This window comes from Poromitra crassiceps (assembly GCF_964638095.1).
Source record: "Poromitra crassiceps genome assembly, chromosome: 5".
In the NCBI taxonomy this organism is placed as follows: domain Eukaryota; kingdom Metazoa; phylum Chordata; class Actinopteri; order Beryciformes; family Melamphaidae; genus Poromitra; species Poromitra crassiceps.
In genome coordinates this window covers 16,869,221-16,890,326 of record NC_139642.1, presented here as the reverse complement: position 1 = coordinate 16,890,326, position 21,106 = coordinate 16,869,221, and positions in this window count along the sequence as shown.

Here is a 21,106-nt window from a genome sequence, read left to right as displayed (position 1 = left end):
TGCGGAACCCCGCGGCAGTCAATAGTATGAGTTGTGTCAAACAAACGTTAATATCTCAAAAACTATACATGACATCGCTTATATTTTGACATTCTGAGTGAGAGCAGAAGTAGCTCAAGAGTTTGATGTATAATATATGCATGTCGTGTTAAAGTTGTGTGAACTGTCGCAGTTTTAAAAATGTAAACAGAGTTAACTCAGCCACTCAACGCCTCGCGCCACTTGAGCTCCATAGGGTTCCATTGCCGTTGCCACCCAGTGACGCGATTTGTTTACCAAAATGCTGCTCGGCTGATCCCTCGTATTGGAGCGTGCGCGGGTGTGTGTTGCTCACAAAATGTTTTTGCCCTTAAGTTTACATGCGCGCGTGTGTGTGTGTGTGTGTGTGTGTGTGTATGTGTGTGTGTGTGTGTGTGTGTGTGTGTGTTCCCCTTAACACTAGAAAGACCACAGTGTCATTTTGACCTTTTTGAAATTTATATTGTTATATTCGCCCTTCATGTGTAGTGTAGATATCATATTATTCATTGTTATTGATTATGGCAGGATTTTATCTGTGATGGAGATGTAGTGTACAATTGTAACGGCAGGTGGCACCCTTGTGTCTATTTTGGGGCTGCCCTTGTCTATAGAGCCACCGCGCATGCGTGCATGACTTTGCCTAAAAGTGTCTGTATTTTTATTTAAAATAGTTTATGAATTATATATATATATATATATATATATATATATATATATATATATATATATATATATATATATATATATATATCATAAATACAAGAACAGGTAATGTCCTTGAACAGATTCCAATCTGCTATTTGAGGCACCATGGGACAGACAATGAGCTCCTGCGAAGGTGGTGGTGATTTTAAACATTATCAAGGAGAAAACACGCACATCCAGAATCCAGATTGGGCAGGTGAGGTGCCGAGCTCAAAGGTGAACAAGCAGTGAAAAAATGATTAAAAAGCTTGCACACTGCATGGGCTCCAGTTTCAGTGTTTTTATTTTAACACCCCAAAAGGAGTGACGTTTCGAGCGTCAAGCTCTTCATCAGACTCAGTTTGATTGATTTTAAACATCACACGCCAAACCGTGCTCAACAAAACACAGACACACAAAGAAACTGCAATGGGATCATTTTGAATACTGACAGACATGTTGTCAGCTCAGCTCTCCAAGTTACTGTGTGTGTGCGTGTGTGTGGGAATTAAAGAAAGTACAACACCGCCCTCTTGTGGTTGCATGCATGCACTCTTTATAAGCCCCACAAGCAGTAGTCTCTTAAACAGACTGTATCATCTACATCCGGCGAATGCAGCTATATACAGTCTGTACGTTACACCCCCAGAACACGCACAAGGAAGTTGGGAAAAAAAAACTTCAGACTGGAAGGAAGTTCTACGGAATCCGACCAATCACGACACGCGAATGCGGCATATTGGATTCTGATTGGACTAATGAGCGGAAGACCCGCCTTTCTGCCGGCATATTGGATTCTGATTGGACTAATGAGCGGAAGACCCGCCTTTCTGCTTCCCATTCCGGTTGGTGCATGATTCTCCCCCACGAAGTACAGACGGTATGGCGGAAGCATTTGAAAATTGCGGAAGCCAACTCGTCTGTTCTAAGAGACTACACAAGCAGGGGTTAAATTTGGATTTGTTATGCGGGGTGGGGGCTCTGGGGGGGATGCGGTAGATTGAATGTGTGCGTGTGTGTGTGTGTGTGTGTGTGTGTGTGTGTGTGTGTGCGTGCGTGCGTGCGTGCGTGCGTGTGTGTGTGTGTGTTGGGGCCCTTTTAGCTGTCTGAGGCCCCTTTTAGTTGGGGGCACTGGGCAGTTTGCCTAATGGCATGTGCCTGAGCGCTCTGGCTCAATTTAACCCCTGCCCACAAGGGTTCATCTTATCCTTCTGTCCTTGGAAAGAATATTATTGCCTTCAAGGTTCTCTTTATTACTCCTGAGGGGCAATTTGTGGTACAGCCAGACCTCCACCTGGATGTTTGTACAAGCAGCTGAATACGACCTGAAATCACATTTCAACGTTAAAGGAACACTCCGCCCATTTTCAACCAGCTTTGTATCATTAGAACATCAGTAGTATATCAGAAAACTGTAAACGGTTTTGAAGTCTGTCATTTAATTTGACAGTTATTGAGTGTTAAAGTGTGGACCAGTGACATCACTGGTCCACACTAACTCAAATGAATAACTCATTAACTCAAAACCATTTACAGTTTTCTGATATACTACTGATGTTCTAATGATACAAAGCTGGTTGAAAATGGGCGGAGTGTTCCTTTAAGCGTCCTCTAGTGGTCGTGTGAATAACAGCCCAGTCTCAGAGTTTAACCTCGAGTCGTGCGGGATTTGAACCTGGGGCCGCTGGCTTGCCAGCCGCCTGTCATAACCACTCGGCTACCAGTTCGTTGCTGTCCATACCCCTAACCCACACCCTGACCATAACCCACACCCTAACCCTAACACCCTAACCCTAACCCTAACACCCTAACCATAACCCACACCCTAAAGCCTGGATTATGCTTGACGCTTTGGCCGGCCGCACGGAAATGAGAGACACGGAATCCGACGAGGAAACGTGTGGAGCTTGTATACTCTGTGTGGGTTTCTGCAGGCGGAATTGAGCGCGAGTCTTGAAAACTCCACTTGGTCCGCCCGTCCGCGTCCGCGTAGTTACAAAATTTGGCGTGCGCACGGCCGGTCGAAAACCGTCCGCACGGAGCCTTGCGGAGGGGCGTGTCTGCTGATTTGACGTCACTTTTCTGCGCGGACACTCGCGTTCCTCGCTGATGCGGAAAGCATAATGAGACCTTAAGAGAGGTGAGTGCCACAGGCCTATAGATACAGTCAATGTCTTGTCATATACGCTGGGGTAGCTGGCTGGGGGCGTGGTCAGGGTGGGTTAAATCCTCCCGTCCTCCCCGTTCAGCATAGTTAGCATTTAGCTGCTAGCCCAGCCCAGGCAGACACCATCGGTGATTCAACCACCGCAGTAAACGCACATCTGAGCAGACGTCTTGTGTTCTGCTCTAGAACCCCCAAACCTGTAGTTTAGAGCCGCAGCACCGTCTTTTGGTGAGTCAGCCCATGAGATATATGGGCGGTTTTACCCCACTCGCACGCCAGCCGTTTAACATTTTGTGGGCGTTCCCACACATGCGGACTGTCTCTATAGGAGAAGGCCAGGATCAGGGGGGCAGTTTTTGCTTTCCCCCGTTTTGGGGGTGTTTTCTGAATGATGACGCGCTCCGCAGTGTCTCTATAGACGCCTAACCGAAACACAATGTTTATTACAGAATTATGACTTGAAAAACTTGACACGTGTGCTGAGAGGCATCTCAAATGAGATCTTCAGGTTCCCAGCTTTCAGATGATGTGCACCACCTCTATGTGGCATATAGCCTACTGTTCACATCTCAACCTAAAGATCCCCTGCCCCCCACAAATCAAATCTCGCCTAGGGCATCAAAATGGCTGAGCCGGCCCTGCCTGGCTGGCCCAGAAGGGCACTTTTTGCAACGGACACCATTCAATTCAATTCAAGTTGATTGTCATTAACACTGTGCAAGCTGCAAGCACATGATCCTAAGCATGTAAGCGTGTAAGAGGTTACTTGGACAGAAGCCCTGAGCGAGCGCTCTGTTCCCCTGGGCCGCTGCAGGAAGTTGCCTCTCTGAGAAGAGGGAGCCTCTGTTCTCTCAGATATCACACAGCTGTTTATTGTCATCACCACCACATTCTGAAAAGTATAGGCCTCAGTGTGGTTTTCTGTAAAGCAGCAAGAACAAGGAATATTTAAACACTAAGCAAAACTACTAAAGTACAAATAGATAATCAAGATGCGCAAAATTACCAATAGGCTATTGTATACAATATAAATAATATACAAGTATGTATCCAATCTTCAATGCATTAGCTTAGCAAGGCAAACAATATTGGTAAATACATGTAGAACCAGCAGATGGCGCGATTGGCTCTGAAATGTGACGCTACAGGAGGTGAAGAACTCATTGCCCTCTGATTGGTGGAGAGCGTTGTACTGTGTGCTCGTACTTGTGAGTAGGAGAAATAAAGTTAAGAGGAGCGCGTCTCGTAGGCCTACAAGACTCCAGATCTGTTTTTAGAGACAAGCTTTATAATAGCCTACTTTCTCTAGATGGTACACAGTGTGCTAGATAATAGGAAGCATGTAGGGGGGGGGGGGGGGACTACAGGGTCAGGGTCTACAACTCAGCTACGACCCTCCCCTTTTCTTCTCCAGCTTGTTGTCAAGGACCCCCCCAAAAAAGAAGGATAAGACAACAATACTCAAGTAACAGCGTTCGAATTTCACATTGGGGCCAGATTTCTATTGAAGTGAATGGGGCAGGCGCCGCATGATTAAGTCCCATTATAAACCATAACTGTGTCATATTATTGGTTGGTCTCCAAACAGATCATGGCTCTGTGCAGCTGCAGCAGCTAATATAGCTACTGTAGGCTAGCTCAACTCAGCCCCTGTTTGGTCCAAAATAGAGCTAGATTAATTTACTAGGCTACATCATGTAGCCTACATGACCGAACGGGGCATCAGTCAACAACATGTAGGCTAATGTGTTCTCTTTAATCTGGTGGGGAAAAAAATCAATCAAAGGTGAAACGGCACATATAATGATAGTTATAGTTCAATAGTGGGACTTCCCCTGTACGCGACGTGAGTGATGTCTTATCCTTCTTTTTAGGGTCCTTGCTTGTTGTCAACAGACAGACGGCAATGGGCCAGAGTCACGGAATCCATGAATGAAGCGACTTCAAGCGAGCGAGTAAACGTTCTCAACTAGTCAACTAGCTGCCTCTTCACTTGTCATTGATTGTGGGACACTTCCGCAGGAGGAACATCTCTCTGCCTGACTGGTACGTGTGATATCTCTGCAGCAGTAGCCTAGTGTGTGTGTAGCCAGTGGGTGTGCATCAGAAAAACTGGGTGTGCCACATCTAATTCACTGCACAACCATGTAGGCTACAACACAGAGTAGGCTAGAGCTAGCTGATGTAGGCTATACATACCCTCCCCCCAAATAAATAAATAAATAAATAAATAAATAAATAAATAAATAAATAAATAAATAAATAAAAACTAATTTACACCACTAACATTAATAATTACAGACATGACACCAAAACTAAAAACAGCACCGATTTCTAGTCCCTCTTTTGCACTGGTGCACTCCTTTTTAAGAGCTAGACTGTGTTTTTTCTCCAAACTTTTCTCCTGCTAAAACACTGACTGGCTTTAGCTTGAACATAATTATGCTAATTAAAGTAGGCTACATACAAAAAGCCAGCACAGTAGCACCTGTTTCATTATGGTCAGACAACATGCAAGCCATCCAATATGTTGAAGAATTAAGTTTCGTTGCAAAACTATATGTAGGCCTGACCTATCTTGCCATTTTAAAAATCAGCACAGAAGAAAATATAATGCTTTAATAATAGCGTATCAGAGAAAGATTACATATAGGCATACCTTTCATTTGCTGCACTGCACATGCTCTTTCTTTCTCTATCAGCAATCACATTAAATGGAGAATTTCTGCTGTCAGAAACAGCCTGCATCATCCTCTTCAACATTTATTTTACATGATTAATTATTAGCTAGGGAGATTTGAGCACCTTGAGATAACCCTTGTTATGATTTGGCACTATATAAATATAAGATTGATTGATTGATTGATTGGTTTATTGATTGATTGATTGATTGATTGATTGATTGATTGATTGATTGATTGATTGAGATTTCATGATTGACAACTGTTTTTAGTGCCAGCCTCTAGGGGTTTTTATTTACAAATGGAAATGTGCACCTGGAACTTTTGGCTCTGCAGTGAGCAGCCTCTCTTTTGGAGCGCTGCTTTTTGGAGAGACACCTAGTGGCACTGGCAGGTAGTGTCACCTCGTTGCAGTTTGTGACATCTCAGTGACTAGTCAGGGGCAGCTAGTGGCACACAGTGACAGCCTGCCCGTGGCATTTCAGTGGCTAGCCAGTGGCCGCTACTGTAGTGGCACACAGTGACAGCCTGCCTGTGGAATTTCAGTGTCAGTGGCAGCTAGTGGCACACAGTGGCAGCCTGCCTGTGACATTTCAGTGGCTAGTCAGTGGCAGCTAGTGGCACACAGTGACAGCCTGCCTGTGACATTTCAGTGGCTAGTCAGTGGCAGCTAGTGGCACACAGTGGCAGCCTGCCTGTGGCATTTCAGTGGCTAGTCAGTGGCAGCTAGTGGCACACAGTGACAGCCTGCCTGTGACATTTCAGTGGCTAGTCAGTGGCAGCTAGTGGCACACAGTGACAGCCTGCCTGTGACATTTCAGTGGCTAGTCAGTGGCAGCTAGTGGCACACAGTGGCAGCCTGCCTGTGACATTTCAGTGGCTAGTCAGTGGCAGCTAGTGGCACACAGTGACAGCCTGCCTGTGACATTTCAGTGGCTAGTCAGTGGCAGCTAGTGGCACACAGTGGCAGCCTGCCTGTGACATTTCAGTGGCTAGTCAGTGGCAGCTAGTGGCACACAGTGGCAGCCTAGTGTTGGTGTGAAGCACTTTGTGAGCAAATATTATATATGTCATAACTGTTTGTATTGTATTTGTATTGTATTGTACTGTACTGTTACTGTATTGTATTGTACTGTACGGTACTGTACTGCTGTTACTGTATTGTATTTTATCTGACTGCCACAGATAGAAAAGCGCTGCAGTACACTGAGCCATGTTTTGACCACATTTCTTGACCCATGTGGCAAACTTTGATTTCTAACTGTTCGTTTTTAGTCATTTCAAGTAATGTGCTGTGTAGAGAAAGCTGTCAGCCTGCTGAACACTACCCCTCGAAACACAACACAACCCTCCCCCCCCCCCGGACAATGAACTCTGACCAACTCTGACTGTCTCACACTCATTGCTCACGAACTCTGTACAACATTCTGGACTCACTGTTTACATGCACTACTGAACAGTCACTAACTCTGATGCCTTTATAGAATAATGTATTTATTTATACATACATTGTATTGTATTTATTATTTGGGCCGATGCACTTTACCTTGGTGTTTCACTGTACGTCTCAGGGAGATGCTTGTCTATATCTCGTTGTTGGAGCAATTTAACAATGACAATAAATATACTTGAACTTGAACTTGAACTAGAGAGAGATCAGCACAAAACGGCCTATTTACATTCAGTAAAAACAACTTCGGTGATTCTATTCATGTGCTGATACGGTCGTTTGAGAGCGAAACCGCAGGACTGAACATGATAGTATTTCATTGACTTTTCATACAATGTTTACAATGTAAACAGCGGTGCTCTGAGCAGCGCTGTGACCATGAAAGGTTTGGTCCCAGCTTGGAGTGCGCACGCGCGATGATCTGCGGAGCTCCGCCTCGCGATGCTGCGCTTGGACCATGCCCAAGCCTTTAAATTAGACCCACCCAGTCTGCTCAGCCAGGAAGGATGACATCATCACTGATGACATCATTGCTCGAGTGACATCACATCATTAGGTAATTTGGGGCAATTACCTAATTAAAAAAACCCAGCTCCGTCAGGTGCTCTTTACACTCCCGGAAAGTTTCAGCCTGATCGCACGTAGAACAGCATAGCTGTGGCCGGACACAATTCTGCTCACACACCTGAATGATGGACAGTGGACTTTAGATGTTGGAGACATACAGGAAGTCACTGTGGTTACTGATAGCAGCTTCCTGTCATTACAGATATTAGAGAGAAACACAAACCTGGAGAGGAGATAGAGGATGGAGTGGGAACAGCACATCTGACGAGCAGAGGAGAGCTGAGTGTCAAACACAGAAGACCAAGAGACAGCAAGTTAAGATGACATGCTGACAGGCTGCTTCAGACTCCTGACTGACTGGATATGGATCCCATATTCATGCTGTTCATGTTGCTGTGCACCTCAGGTAGGACTCTGATTTTCTGAATGCTTACAGTCTGAATAATGCTTACAGTCGTGCTGAAATGAAAAATTACTTTTGAACTATTTCAGATCACAACCCTGTTCATAGTATGCACCTATTTATGTATGCAAAAAAAAAACATAAAAATCAAAAGAAATCAAACTTCAACAATGTTTTCTTCATTCAAAACGAAATCTACAGTGTGCTTACGTCACAGCATGTATTACCCAATTTTTAATATCATGACATCGGACAGCTGTCAATCAATCTCCAACTGTCATTCTCTGGCAATTGTGTGGTGTGGTGCTGACACAGAGCTAACGCTGAGGAGCTGATGTTTCTGCGGTGGGCGAAGGTTCAAACATTTACTTTCTCACTCCCAGGAGGAAATCATCCAACTCATCGCTGTCAGACTCCATATTGTTTTGGTTTGTTCTGATTAGGGCTGTCAATCATCCTCTATAATCCAATTTGATTTTCAGTGCTTTATCATTTGAATATTTAATTTTTATTTGAAATTTGAATGCTCAAATTTAGCCTATTTCTCTGTACCTATAGGCTTTTACATAAGCATGTTGTTGTTCCATGAAGTTAGACTTTTACTATATGATGTAGGTGGGTGTTAGGAGTCGGACCAATAAAGACTATGAAACATTACTAGTGCAATTACTCCTAGGTTGGGCCCTTTTTTGAGTTAGATTGACTGGACTATAGGAGAGTTTAAGTAGCACAGTTGACTGGAAGGGTGAATGAGATTAACCATCTCAAGGAAGATGATAGTAACTTAAAGTACATTGAGCAATTACTGGAAGAGTTTGAAAAGGCATTATTGGACTTCTGTGAGATCAATGATATCCTGTCCATTTCATTACTTTAAATGTACTGTATTCATGTGAGAAATAAAGAAAAAGAAAAAATGGTTATAATGATCATCCGCTTATAGTGATCAAATTGACCCGTCCCAAAAATGATGAGGAGTCCACTGTACAACAAAAAAGGGGCAGGTGCCCAAGCAGCCACAGCTCCCCTTTCTGCATGTGACTGACAATGACAACGACATGAGAAAACAATTAATCAAATCATGATATTTATTTTCTGCTTTTCCCGCTCAGGACTCCAGGCTGAAGAAATACACAAGTCAACAGGTAAATAATAACAACACATTTTATTTGATGGCGCCTTTCAAAACACTCAAGGTCACCTGACATTGATAAAACATACAATAAACACAATAAGCATACAATAAGTAAAAAGATGGCCGTGCAAACATCAATATAATAAACAACAAAGAGCAGTAATAGGACATCAGTAAAACAGCAGTGAGACATACAATGATCAACAATCAACTCATTTGGCATTGTCTTGAATAGAGACACTGCATGAAATAGGCCACGCCCATCACGGGGGAAAGGCTCCATTCATTTCCACACACCAGCGTCATTTTCTTTGAATTAAACATAGCTAAAAGCTGTTGTGTGGTGGGCTGCGCAGACAACACATGTAAAAAAATCGTCAGTTTTTTTTGTACTCCTGAGCAAAACAAGGAAGCCAGAATTGGCGAGAAGAAAAATGTGGATCTAGCTGTCAAGAAGTAAGTTGGAGTGTTCATCTTCCGTATTTACGATCTTTTTGTGCAACACGCAACCATGCACGTGACATAGGAGAACGCCAGGATTGGAGGGGGGGGGGTTCCGTTTTCCCCCGTCTTGGGCGTGGTTTCTGAATGATGACGCGTTACGCAGTGTCTCTATGTAACGGATGTTGATTTACATGTAAAAGTTACGCACTTGTTTGTTTCCCTCAAATCAAAGTGACTAATTCCTCTTGTCTGTTGTTCAGCTGATGATATCAGGTTGGTGGGAGGAGCCAACCGCTGTGCTGGTGCACTGAAGGTGAAACATCTTGAAGACTGGGACTGGAGAGCCGTGGATGACCCGTACTATGAGTGGTGCCTGAGGGCGGCAGCTGTAGTGTGCAGAGAACTGGACTGTGGCTCTGCTGTTTCAACAGAAAGGAGAAATGGTTCCATAGAAAGATCTGTATTGGAGGTCAGTGCTCTCTGTCTGTCTCGGCCTGGGTCTACACTGAGGGATTGTCTAGGAAAAGATCTGGCAATCTATTCCTCTTCCAGCCTGCACATCACCTGCTCAGGTAACACCAATGTTAATAATGACATCAACTATGACAATAATGTTTCCAGTGTGTGGGACTGCGCATCACTTTCATACTTTTTCCCACGCTCCACATTTATTTATGTATTTATGTATTTATTTATGTATTTATGTATGTATTTATTTATTTATTTATTTATTTATTTATTTATTTATTTATTTATTTATTTAAAATAGGGACAATACATATTAATGAAAATGTTCATGTAAATATGCCAGATTATAGCCAGATGCTAGTTTCCATCTGTAGTTCCTTGGCAGGTCGATGTTATAAGGCACATAATTACAAACAGTTTACAAATTTACATTAACTTAATAATCACAAAAGCAAACAGCAGTACATAAAACAAGTTACAAAATTAGATGAACTTCACAACCATAAAAGAAATACAACAGATGACAGAGACAAATGGCAATATAATATGTGCGATGTGGCGAGACAAACCAGGGAATGGGGAGACCACAAGGTTAAGTGCTTTAGGTGCCATGTGTTAAAGTGACTGGTGCTAAAGTGCTTGTGCTCCAGTGCTAGTGTGCTTGTTTTATTGCACTTTAATTTTAACATGCTAGAGTAGATTGCACATTGATTGTAGATTGCATTGCACATTGCACTTTTGCACAAAGTTTCAATATTGCACTGGGTGAGCGTACATATATGTATTTACTGTATGTATGTTCACAGAGAGTTGCATACATACATTGTAGGCAATGGTCACAAATCAGGTTTGTCCTCATCGTGCGTTCCTTTATCGCAAAATAACTGGGATGTGGAGGCTAAATGACGTCACATCCGTTTTGTTAGCATTCCATTTGCAGAAAACTTGAGCTGGGAAGTTCACTGTTCATTGGTCAGATCCAGTCGCTAGCCAGGCTAGCCATTGTTAGCAATAACAGTTGATAACAAGGCATTTCGTGGCATTTTGCGCATACAAACACTGCAGCCTCATGTCCACACAGATAGAAGTTAGGCAGTGCTGTGTGTACAGCTGATTTAATGAGACACAAACAAAACAGAAGTGCTAAACAATATTACTACGATTACTACTACTGTTGTTGCGCGGCGCAGCCATCTTGGCTTTTTGAGGTTGGGGCTGCTGAGGCTCCTACGAGTTTGGAATGGGAAATACCAGCTCTGATGACGTCACCGCCCAGCTCATGACCTTTGAAGTCGTAAGATTACCAGTTCCCAGTTATAAAAGAATGCACGATTATAGTGCAGGAACAGACCCTCAAAAAAGGCCTTAGTTTTTGAAGGTCAGACTAAGGGTTGATTTGAATGATTATAGTGCTATGAAGGATCTGTATTCATATATACTGTATCTGGTCTTATGGATGTAAGCTGACTATTCTATTATGACCAATCAAAGTTAGATTTTTTTTGGAAACTGGCTAAATAGTTGTTTTTTTAAATAAAGAGCTATTAAAATCCAAATATCTATCTCTCTCTCTCTCTCTCTCTCATTCCTCTCTCGCCCTGACTCTGCCCCCCCCCCCCCCCCCCCTCCTCCCCTCCCTCTGTCTCTCTCCCTCTCTCTCCCTCCAGAGTCTGTGAGGCTGGTGAATGGGACTAGTCTGTGTTCAGGCAGACTGGAGGTGAAGTCTAACCAGTCGTGGTCCTCAGTGTGTGAAGCTGACTTTGACCACCAGGATGCAGAGGTGGTTTGTAGGGAGCTTGGCTGTGGGGCTCCTTCAATCCTCCAGGGGGCGCTCTATGGAGAAGTGGCGTCTCCAATGTGGACCAAAGAGTTCCAGTGTGAAGGCAGTGAGTCCGTGCTCCTGGACTGTGGAAGCTCACGCTCAGCTAGAAACACCTGCTCACCTGGCAAAGCTGTTGGACTCACCTGCTCAGGTAGAGGAGGAGCTGCAGCTTGGATTTGGCTCAATTTCTGTTCTAATCAAAGTGACTTTACTTTTTTTTACTAAGGACTCTCTTATCTCTGTTCAGAGCCTGTCGATGTCAGATTGGTGGGAGGAGCCAACCGCTGTGCTGGTGGACTGGAGATTAAACACCAGGGAGACTGGAGACTACTGTACTTTTACGCAGATTCTCCCTGGAACCTGAAGTCAGCAGATGTGTTGTGTCGACTGCTGGACTGTGGCTCTGCCGTTTCGGCAGAAAGCATTTGGGATTCCTCATCAGTGTCTGTATGGAAGATCTGGCGTTACTGTTTTCAGTCTGGGTCTCCACTGAGGGAGTGTGTAGCAATGGAAACTGTCTCGTGTGACTATTCCGGCAGCCTGCTGATCACCTGCTCAGGTAACACCGTCATTGACATCTATGACAGTCATATTTCCAGTCTCTTCCTTCCGCTGTCACAGTGACACCTGGTCACACATTGCTGTGGGATGGCAGACGATGTGGAGAACACTATGGTGATTGTTACATTGATCGAGTAGCAGCTTTTGGTGTAGAGATGTAACGGTATGAAAATTTCACACCACGATTATCGTGACCAAAATTATCACGGTTATCGTATCATCACGGTATTCCTAAAAAATAGCTGAAAATGTTCAAAAAGTACTGAGAGACTCACTGAAATCATCTTACGTTTTATATTGAAAACTCAGACCCAAAAAGGATTGATACACTCACCGAAATCCTTTCTCCAAGGCTGCACGTCTGCATCTGGGAGACGGTTGTCAACTTTGGTTGATGATGGACAGTATTGACCATGTTTTTCAAAGCACTGTAATCACGGTACCACGGTAATCACGGTAGCGCGGCTTTAATGATAATGAAGATTTGAAACGGTACGGTTATCGTAAGGAATTTTATCACGGTTATCATTCAAACCGGTTATCGTTACATCCCGATTTTGGTGTGGGCTAGCATCTCCATCAGTGGCAAAACAAGGTGTGTCACCATTGAAGGGCATGCTGTACGTGCTAGAGTGGCCAACGCTTCCATGCTGGGTGATCTGCCACCGATCCTTTTTGAGGAATGGAAGGTCATCCCACAGCAACATGTGACCAGCATGAGGAGGAGGTGCCAGGCTGTTGCGGCATCGAGACATATTTTCCACTCTGTTCTGCAAGGAGAATGGGCATTTTTCTTGGTTTTCAATTAGATTAAAATGTAAATAAAAAAACATTACAAACTCTCCCCCCTCTCTCTCCAGAATCTGTGAGGCTGGTGGATGGGCCCAGTCTGTGCTCAGGCAGACTGGAGGTGAAGTCTAACCAGTTGTGGTCCTCAGTGTGTGAAGCTGACTTTAACCAGCAGGATGCAGAGGTGGTCTGTAGGGAGCTTGGCTGTGGGGCTCCTTCAGTCCTCCAGGGGGCGCTCTATGGAGAAGTGGAGGCTCCAATGTGGAGCAAAGAGTTCCAGTGTGAAGGCAGTGAGTCTGCACTCCTGGACTGTAGAAGATCAGGGTCTGCTAGAAACACCTGCTCACCTGGCAAAGCTGTTGGACTCACCTGCTCAGGTAGAAGAGGAGCTGCAGCAGCTTGGATTTGGCTTAATTTCTGTTCTAATCAAAGTGACTTTACTTCTTTTACTAATGATTCTCTTGTCTCTGTTCAGAGCCTGATCATGTTGTCAGGTTGGTGGGAGGAACCAGCCACTGTGTTGGTGAACTGGAGTTGAAACAATATGGAGACTGGAAACCAGTCAATCGCGATTCTTCCGATGATGACGATTCTTCCTGGAACCTGAAGACAGCGGCTGTAGTGTGTAAACAGCTGGACTGTGGCTCTGCTGTTTCCATAGAGACGAGAAATCGAGAGGATGATGTCTCCATTCCTACATGGGAGATCAGGCTTTCCTGTCTTAAGTCTGGCTCACTGAGGGAGTGTATATCAACAAAGGCTGAGTCTGACACCACTTCCCACGACAGCGTGCTGATCACCTGCTCAGGTAACACCATCAATGACATCAACTATGACAGTCATGTCTCTTCCTTCCTCTGTCACAGTGACAGTCAGTGGTTTACGTTGGGACTGAACTGTAACGTTTTCAAGGACAAGGCCGTCTGGGTAGTGTAGTTTCATATGCTGGGGCGTCTGGGTAGTGTAGTTTCATATGCTGGGGCGTCTGAGTAGTGTGGAGGTAAATGCACTCTACTACCACCGGCGGAGACCCACGTTCAATTCCTGGCAGCAGTCATTCCGGCTTGACCGACGTTCCTACAGACACAATTGGCCATGTCTACGGGTGGGAAGCCGGTGGGGTGTGGGTCATGGTCACTGGACTAGCGCCTCCTCTGTTCGGTCGGGGCGTCTGTTCACGGGGGGAGGGGAACTGGGGGGAAATAGCATGATCCTCCCAAGTGCTACGTCCCGAGATACAATAGATGCCGGGCTAAACATTTACAGGAGTTACAAACATGTGCAGAGTTATGGACTTACTTTGACTTTACTGATGATGCCTGACACCCATCCAGGGGTATATGCTGCTTTACTGATGCCATGTCATTTGTGTTCTTGTCTATCTGATGCCCGGTGTATCCCAGTCCCAGTTGTTTTGTCTTTGTCCAGCAGAGGGCCCCCGCCCTATAGAGACACTGCATGAAATAGGCCACGCCCATCACGGGGGATAGCGCTCCATTCACTCCCATACACCAGCGTCATTTTCCTCGAATTAAACATAACTAAAAGCTGTTGTGTGGTGGGCTGCGCAGACAACAAATATAAAAAATCACCAATTAAAGTATTTTTGTATGTGGATCTAGCTGTCAATGAAGTAAGTTGGAGTGTTCATCTTCCGTATATAAGATCTTTGTGTGCAACACAACGCCAGGAGAACAGGAGAACGCCAGGATTGGGGGGGGGAGTTTCAGAAGCAGAAAGTCAGCAGACAAACGTGATCAGCTCGCGTCTCGTTCGCAGTTCAAATGAATGAAGTAAACGCACACAACGTCTCATTATTTGACACTAGGCAGTTCCTCCTAGATATCTGCAAAACTATCTGTATCTGACGAGAGTTCCTTTGTTCGCCCGGTTAGCCACGGTTTGTTTTGCTAGAAGTTGGCACGATAGTTGGTCCTTTGTGTTTTCCCCCGTGTTGGGCGTGGTTTCTGAATGATGACGCGTTCAGCAGTGTCTCCATGGACAGTAGATCAATAAACAATAAAAAAGAGAAAAAAGAAAAACACAAGTGAGTCTTTAAATGTTTTTAATTGAGTCTTTAAATGAAGGCTTTGCCGATTTTCAACCCACTTTGTATCGTTAACAGTGTCGGTAATCTTTTTATTTTTATTTGACCTTTATTTATCCGCGGAGGACCATTGAGAGCACATTCTTTTTCAAGGATGCCCTGATTACAACAATTAAAACAACTTAAAACTATTAAAATAAAGAATAAGATTGCGGCATATATAAAACAATAAAACACTACCGGTTAAAAGGTAGGGGTGGCAATGTGCCAAAAAATCCGCCTTTGTTAGGCTATATAAAGCCGCCCAGTCAAAATAGTGGTCAATCACTGTGGGTGATTTATTTTACAAGTCATATCTGACTAGTTTTCAATGTATTTCTCCCAACAAAAGTTAGGCTTTTTCTGACATGGGAGCAAGCAAGCAGCGCAGCAGTAACGCCGGGATTGCACTGGTTGCATTTGCGTTGCGTTGAGGCTGTTCTCCGGTTTTGCTCCGTGCTCTGTGCTCCACCAACACTAACCGGCTGCGTGCAGAGCACGTCACGGCTCTGCTCCGCCAGACAGCTGGAGTGACGAGACCGACAGGTTCTCACGGTAAAATCGCGCGAGACAATTTGTATGTGGGATAAATACAACGACAAACAGGCAGAAGATCATTGTTCCCAACTGGAGAAGCAGAGGAGGGGTGGACTTGCTTGGTGTTGTCCTTGTAAAAAGCATGGGTCGTGTCATAAATTATTTTGTGGTTTTCCACTTCAATTATGAACTTTTCCTCATACATGTTTGTCCTCTGGCTTGATATTGAATGCTGTAAACACCTCTGCCCTGTTGATTTCATGCATGGCTCCGCCCAACTTGCTGCAGCTTTGCTCCGTCATCCGTGAAAAATAGAAGCCTTGCGTATTTCTTTCGGAGAGCTCCGGATCGTCGGAGCTGGGACGGAGTAGACACGCAACGCAGCGGAGTAGGTGGGAGTTGACACAAGGATTAGAGTGGAAACGTATCGGCTCCGATGCCGTACCGCAGCGCAGACGGACCGAACACGGACCTAGTGGAATGTAGGCGTTAGCGTCCCTCCTGATGCACTGGACCTGGCTGCCTGCATAGCTGAAGCGCGTTGGGATCCCTCTGCCAAACAATTCAAGCCGTTTTTGCAGCACTTGAGGAAACCGTGAGTTTGCTCGTTGATATAAGCGATTGCCCGAACGATTCATTAATTAATAAACTACCACCACCCGCCCGCATAACAGCTAGCCTACATGAACAGGATCATGAGCTGCCAGAGTTAAACAGCAGCTCCTTTTGCGCTAATCCGGATCTTACACCAGATGAATATGATACGGAGTCGCGGGAGTGCGCCTAGGCCGGCTAATTGTTGTTTAACATGCAGGCCAACCGGCTAGGAGCAGGTTATAATACGGATTCCACTGCATGTTAAGAAGTGGCTTTTGAGAGTCCTGAATCTTGTTCCATCAGGAGCATAAAAGATGAAAGGGGTGTGTGTGTGTGTGTGTGTGTGTGTGTGTGTGTGTGTGTGTGTGTGTGTGTGTGTGTGTGTGTGTGTGTGTGTGTGTGTGTGTGTGCGAGCGTGTCGGATATCCTGAAGCACTAAAACTTGAAAGTGAAGACAAATAGAATGGAAGCTCACTACACAAAAGGCCTTATAAATAAATAAACGACAACGCTGATCTCTACGAACCATAAGAGAAGGCCAACCCACTTTTTCATATAAAAGACAATGAGTGTGAAACCCATCACCAGTAATAGAGAGGCAAAGTGGAACGTCACTTCCTGCTTCAGCAGCACTGTACCAGAGATTTTCATCCGCCATTTATTTTCCCATAGACATTTCGTAAAATGCTTATAAAATAGTTGTACTTCGTCGAACCAAATGGTTCAGCTAACGCTATAATCGGGAGAGACCATAGGACATTTCACTCGGACCAAAACTAAAAGAAACATAAAAAAAATATTTTCTTTAAACCCGGATTTTTTAAAACTTTTTGGTCCCAGTGAAATGTTATGCGATCTCTCCTGTTTCTAAATATATCTGAACCGTTTGGTTTGAACCAGTAAAAGTATTTTTATAAGCATTTTACGAAATGTGTATGGGAAAATAAATTGGCGGATGAAAATCTCTGGTACAGTGCTGAAGCAGGAAGTAGGCGGTCACTTCGCCCCTCTATAAACCACAGAGCACTATGAAATACTGCACCAAGAGGCTTCCTTTTTGGAGGGTGAAGCATGCATGTATAAGTACATCACCATAATCAAAGGCACACAGAGACAAGAGGCACAATGGTCTTTCTGTCATGATTTTGCCCCCCGTGTCATATTTTTGCACGTTTTTGGTAGGATTTTTGCCCTCTGTTCTCTTCCCAGCAAGGCTTCGTTTTGTCCCTCTCACACAACCCTACAGTCTGTTCCCCATTCTCAATCACAGTAATGACACTGATGTGAGTCCAGCCGCGTGGAATCAGGAGGGGGCATGGCATGGCATGGCATGGTGTGGCTGGACTGGACTGGACTGCGTAAAGAGGCAGACATCAGAGGGCCCGGGATCGCACTGTTACAACCCTGTGTGCACTGCTTTTAATGCACGCTTTAAGTTGTTTGGAGAGTTTCCCCCCCAATCAGTCTTTTATTCTCGGTTGTGAATACAGTCAAAACTCGAGGGATAAATGCAACTGGCTATTTATGTCAGTTGGAAAAAGAAAATTGAACAAATATTAGACTTGGTGAAGCCTAGCCTGCAGAAGATTTGTTCATCAGGATGCTAAAGGCTATAAGGGTTGATTTGAATTATAGTGCTATGAAGGATCTGGATGAATTAATATAGTGTATCTGGTATTATGATGTCTGTCTGTCTCTCTCCAGAGTCTGTGAGGCTGGTGAATGGGACTGGTCTGTGCTCAGGCAGACTGGAGGTGAAGTCTAACCAGTCGTGGTCCTCAGTGTGTGAAGCTGACTTTGACCAGCAGGATGCAGAGGTGGTCTGTAGGGAGCTTGACTGTGGGCCTCCTTCAGTCCTCCAGGGGGCGCTCTATGGAGAAGTGGAGGCTCCAATGTGGAACAAAGAGTTCCAGTGTGAAGGCAATGAGTCTGTCCTCCTGGACTGTGGAAGCTCAGACTCAGCTAGAAACACTTGCTCACCTGGCAAAGCTGTTGGACTCACCTGCTCAGGTAGGAGGAGGAGCTGCAGCTTGGATCTGGCTTAATGTCATTTTTTTCCAGCATTAAAAATAAATCCAAGTGACTTTACTTATTTGACTAATAACTCTCTTGTCTGTGTTCAGAGCCTGATCTCCGGTTGGTGAAAGGAGCCAGCCGCTGTGCTGGTGTACTGGAAGTGAAACAACATGGGGAGTGGAGACGAATGACTAACTGGTACAAAAAGTGGAGGCCGGAGTTCACAGCTGTAATGTGTAGACAGCTGGACTGTGGCTCTGGCATTTCCATAGAAACAAGAAATAGGTACAAGAGTGAAGACTGGAGCGATGTCTGGGCGATCGAGTCGGACTGTCTTCGGTCTGGGTCTACACTGAGGGAGTGTCTACGCTCTGACCATTCCTCTGAAAGCATGCTGATCACCTGCACAGGTAACACCATCAATGATTACATCCAGCTCGTCTGTTGACTCCCATGTTCAAAGCGCCATCTTACCTTGCAGTCTTGAATACTTGTGGAAATCGGTATCGTCCCATTAAATTCACCTTATTTCTGCATTCTGAATGTTTCGGTAGGGTCAGATGGAACAGACTGAACATATCAGAATCCTAGTTGCTTCAAAACGTGAGGCGTTATCGTTTTAAAAGACAAAGTTGTCTGGGACCTGACACCCGACTGTTTTACGAACCGGCCTAGCGGAACCGGAGCACAACACAAGAGCGCCCCCACTCCTCCCACTCCCAAGAATGGCCAGTTGAACCATGATCAAAAGTTCACAAGTAGCAATTTATTTTCAAGATTCAAGATTCAAGATTTTTATTGTCACTCCATGGTACAAGTATCACGTGTGAAATTCTTGTGCTGTGGACTCCGTTTAGAACATAGTACAAATGTAACAGGGCATATGAGTGCAAAAACAACAAGAGACACAACAAGCAATAAGGCAGTATAGTGATAAGACAAGTCAGAGACAGTGGCATATTCACTGCACATAGGTGCACATGTCGTGTGCATACTTTAGACGTGCTTAAACATTTTAAATTCTGCATATTTGACATACAGGTGCAAATAGCATATTCCTTATTAAACATACAATTAAACTCGGCATTTTAAATTCGGCGTATTTGACATACAGGTGCAAGTAGCATATTCCTTATTAAACATACAATTAAACGTTAGACATACGTAATGGTAGCAGCTACAGTACGGTACAGTGCGGCTACTACACTATTTGTGTATGTTAAGGAGTCTCGTGGCCTGCGGGAAGAAACTGTTCCTCAAGCTTCAGAACAGAGCTAACGCCAACACAACAAACAAAAATAATCTAAACCCCAACCCTAAACTAAGGATGGGTAAAACAAAACAGAACTCTAACCTAAACTCCCACAACCAAACAGGAGAAAATGGTTACAAAAAGAAAAAGCGCGTCTCTCCTACATACTGCTACTTGGATTCAATAAATAGTTTACAGTGCACAATTAACCCATCTACAATTATACAACTTTAAAGGTTACCTGATTGTCTCACGACCATTCAAGTTAGGCTTACGGGACTAACAGCAGGAAAAAGGTTCAGCATGGTGTCCTCCATTGTTGAGAATGAGCGCCGTCTGCCGGCGCCAGCGAGCCCTACATGCTAGGACGTCAGTCAGCACGTTGGTTGCAGTAAACCTCCGACACACACAGAAGCTATTTAGAATCGACGTAGTAGGGAGAGGTTGGCACGGGGACACCTCGCCATTCCGAAGTGTCGGCATTCCGATCATTGACTTCTATGCTTTCGGAGAGGCGGCCCTTTTTATCTCCAAAAAATGTTTCGCCGAGAGGTTAGGTTCTGGGGGAGGTTAGGCTTAGGCATGGGGGGTGGGAGAGGTTAGGTTTAGGGTTAGGGTCTGGGGGAGGGTTCTTTCGCAATGGCGAGACAGATCTCAATTTTGTCGGAATGCCGGTATTTCGGAGTGCCGACATTTCGGAATGCCGAGGTGTCCCCGGTTGGCACACAAAGGAAAATGATTCGGATTTGCTACTAACCTCTTTATCGTCGTCATAATTTGACTCCGTGTCCCGGTGTCCCGGTGTTGGAGAAAAATATAAGTTCCATTGGCATTTCCTATTCAATAAGCTAATAGTTGCCTAATAATTGCATACGCATAATTATGCTATAAGTTAACATGACATGACATCTCACACATATAGATTTACCCATGGCAGAGGACTTCTCTCCTTTTGCTGAAACCTTGGGCAGTGCATCGTGTTCCAATAACAACTGATAACAGTTTCCCTGTCAGACTCAAGTGGACGCACACACATTTCCAAGAGTTCATACCCCTCCTCTCTGCTCTTCCTCCTCTCCCTGAGTATAAAGCATATGTCATCTGTCAGCCATGGGCTGAATATTTGACTCTGTATAACGTATCAGAATGTGTACATTGAGATTCAGCCCTCTGACAATACATATTGCAGAGAATGTATGGTTTTAAATATACTTTCATAAGACATCTTTCTGGGTCTTGGTTTCATTCATTTGGTTTATATAAGCTGTTTGAATCATTATAATGCGGATGAGGAATGGTGAAATTCCATTCTCTATCAACCGGCAACGGCCAATCACAACTCTCGTGCAGCTGACGTCACGCACGTATCGTCGCCGCTGAGTTACATTTTGGAGGAGCCCCCGTCAGCCGACGGCGCCCCCTCCCC